This window comes from Pavona decussata, unplaced genomic scaffold (genome assembly GCF_977016875.1).
Source record: "Pavona decussata unplaced genomic scaffold, jaPavDecu1.1 SCAFFOLD_133, whole genome shotgun sequence".
Taxonomy (NCBI): Eukaryota; Metazoa; Cnidaria; class Anthozoa; order Scleractinia; family Agariciidae; genus Pavona; species Pavona decussata.
The window spans coordinates 577,885-581,572 of NW_028145546.1; positions in this window are offsets into that span (position 1 = coordinate 577,885).

Below are 3,688 nucleotides of genomic sequence, written 5' to 3' on the forward strand. Positions count from 1 at the left end.
GGCGCTTTCAATTTAAGTGTTACACAAACCAGGCTGTGATCGCTGATTGTTGATGACATTACCTCGCAGGCATTTACGATGTTCTCGTTCGTAGTTAAGACTACATCAATAAGCGTTTTAACCAATTGCGTCAAATTTAAAGTAGAACGTATGTATGTATGTATGTGCCACTAAAACTCTAATTACACCTGTACCTTATAATTGGCCGATAACCTTAGACCCTGACTAAACATATAAGGCGTAGAAATATAGTTCAAGACCTTCACAACACACACAGTATAGTATTTCTAGCCCCTGGTGACCGATAATTTTGTCTACCCGAAATATTGGGCAATGCCATAAAAATACTAGCTGTTCGATCAACCTTTTATCTTTCAAGTTTTTTTATATTTAACAAAGGGACATTATATTTAAGGACGGTGCCTACAAATACCGAAGTATTTTTACGCGATTTATCAGTGACTATGCGGAAAAGGTAGATCTTAGCAAGGGCTATTGAAATCCAAAAAGAAAATTGGGGGTAACCACACATTTTTTAGAGATAACAAGAAGCTGTTATCAGCTTATACTCGGCCATGTTTGACTGCGATCTTTCAGCAATGATAACCTCCAGCATCGCTAATCACCCCCTAATCGATAGATACAGAGATATATAGTGAGGCAATAAGTAACCACCAGATAGAATTGCATTACTTGCAGTCAGAATGAAATACAGGGGAAAAGGACATTTGTCATACGGATGCTTTTTAAAATCCTCGGGCTTTAATCCTTACGTCTTCACCTTTCGATTGGAGACACTGACTATTTGTACAGTCCGGATATGTATCTGTTTGACGCCGCACTGACGGATCGCAATTTCTGGATTACGTTGGCCACGAAGGCTACGTCGTGAAGCGGCCACATTTAAGTGTTCCACGCTTTCTACCAAATCTTGTGGTGATCACTGGCATCGTATTAAAACGCAAACTTTTGCAAGCGTTTTCCGTCATCAGTTTTCAAGTCCGGATATTTACAGGTTTGGACAGAAATGATTGTAGTCATTTTAAAAGAATTTCCGAGATTCTTCTTTATATGAATGCTTAAGTCTTATTTTTAGTCGTTTGTCTTACATCCGCCGTCTTGTAGTCTTGTATGTGACACGTCATTTGGTCATATACAAGGTCTTATGCGTTATCTTTTGGACAATCGCGACGCAAAAAAGAAAAAGAAAAAAGAACGCGACCGAGAACTTAACTCATGGCCTCTCGGCCCGAGTAAAAATGGATGCCACCGTGAATATAACCAATTTTATAACGCTAGAGAACCTGCGTCACATAACCTGTAACGGGCTGTAACGGGGCAACAAAACAACAAAGCGTATAAGGTGACAGGGATTTAACAGTTGGCACATTTTTTTTTTTTTGGAAGGTTGTCTCACACACAGTTTGTAACACAAGTTGAACAATCAGTTGCAATAATTGAAGAAATTTATTAAGCTTACTAATACTTCTAAGCGTTAAAATTCTACCAACAATTATGGCAGTGAAAAAATTTCAGTGGAAACAACAGAAAAATTTAGATGTATACATACTGTAATTAGCTAAAGGGAGAGAGGATAGTAGACACCAAGACACAACATAAGTGTGCTGGGTTATGATGTTTGTAAAGGAAGGACTGGTGCAAATGACCTGACACTCCCTGAGGAAAGCTACAAAACAACAAGGGGCCTTGCAGAAAGCCTCACCACAACATATGGCCAGGATTGGGCATAGCTGACCATGATTTGGCTTGCATTTAAGGTTTTTTTTTTTTTTACATTTAGCGATATGTTAACTTCCAACAATACAACGTGAATAAATAAGTAATGAATGTGTACTGAGCTGGCTGATTCACATTTTTGTTGTGTTAATACAGCTCATTTTTGTTTCATTATCTTCATTGCTTCATTGTTTCTTTATCCATAGAGAGTTGAAGTAACTGATGAGATTCCAGAGGCTACAGAAGATTATTCTAAAGAATTCAGCAAGTTGAGTTCCAAGACGGAAAGTGAAAAGGTCCACCTCTCCTTTAACTTTTAGTTTACTGAATTTATCTACAGTGTGTTGAAAGCTAAGCCCGAAATAATGTTATAAGTATGATACACTTGAGAAAAATTAATTAAGCATAGTTTCTTGTAAGTCAAGTGCAGTAGTTTTCAACTTTCTTCAGTGCATTAGTAGTGGTAGCAGTTTATTTTGATCAACTAATACAAAAGCAATACAATGTTACAATATGGACAGATGGAAGGAGGACTCAGAAACCCTAACAGGCTTTTACTGATTAGTCCCCATAAAATTACTTACTTTAAATTATACAATTTGTATCAGGGTTTGGTACTTGTACGATCATTTTCAAAATGAGTCTTAAGAAACACAGAGAGATCTATGTACTGACAGCATGCAGTTGAATAATTTGTGGTTATTGGAGATCCCAAGGGCAAGAGGGGTCTCAAAAAGACACTTTAACCCTTTAAATACCAGGTGTGTGGTATTTTTTTCAATGACTTTTTGACAATAAATAGTCTGAGCCACTTAATTTCTCCATAAATGGAGATGAAATAAAAATATCTGCGGTCTTAAGAAACTGTGGGCTCAGGCTAAATTGTCACGTGATGCAAGTGACGGTTGTTGTTTGTTTCGAGCGAGTGCACGAGCACGAATCTGGTAAAATCATCGCTTTATAAGTGTTTTTCGAGCCATTTTCCTCTGCAGAAACCCCCATTCTGGCATCATTAAGCTGGAATGTGGGTAGAGGCAATCCTCTGAAAGAAAACAGAGGTGAGAGGTGATTTCATGCTGACTGAGTCGCCAAACATGCTGTGTAGCAGACATGGAGGCCCACGAGTGAAGTTGCCTCTCTGGCCGTTTTGTGGATGGATTCCAGGACCTGCCAAGGCTATTTGGGCGAGTTTGGAGTAGTAAAATATTCAATGGATTCGAAATTTTGCTGGTGGTACTGGGTGGCTCGACACTTATAAAAAAACTATGAAATGGAAAGAGCAGGAGTTCTACGCTCGCGCTATGGCTGAATTACCCAGAATTCTCTTCGGGCGTAAACGAGGCAACGTGAGATACGCAAGACTAGGTCTGATAAAATGGCTGAAGTATAGCCCTCGGAAAGCGTTGAGAGGAAAACTTCCAGTCAGATACCAAGGTCTGACCTTGAGGTTTGCTGTAAATATAGACTTTTCAATTTTGAACAAATTATTTGGATTAAAAATTGACGATAAATAAGTGTAATTTTTGATGTTATTATTTGGCCGAACAATTGGCATTTAGGACTTTGTTGCCAAACGAACGGTGATATGCAGCGAAAATCGGGAGGCGTAGTCGATTTGCTGGGTTTGATGATGGAAATATACATCAGCTGGTGTCATTCACACATTATCATGACGTTGTAGCTTAAGTTAAACAAGAAGCAATTCATAGAAGCCAGAACGGTATTTTCGACGCATATATGCGTTGTTAGTATGCGAAGGGTTAAGGAAGCTAATCAGGGATATCCAGACAAGTGGGATTGCTCAAATCAATGAACTCTTGGTGAAGTAGCCAGATAAACATTTTCAGGAACAACGCAATTCTAAAGATTTTCAAAGATCGATTGAAAGACCTGTGGTGGGTTCTGGTGGATATCCAACTTTATTTTTTAGCAAATAATATTGGAAAATTGC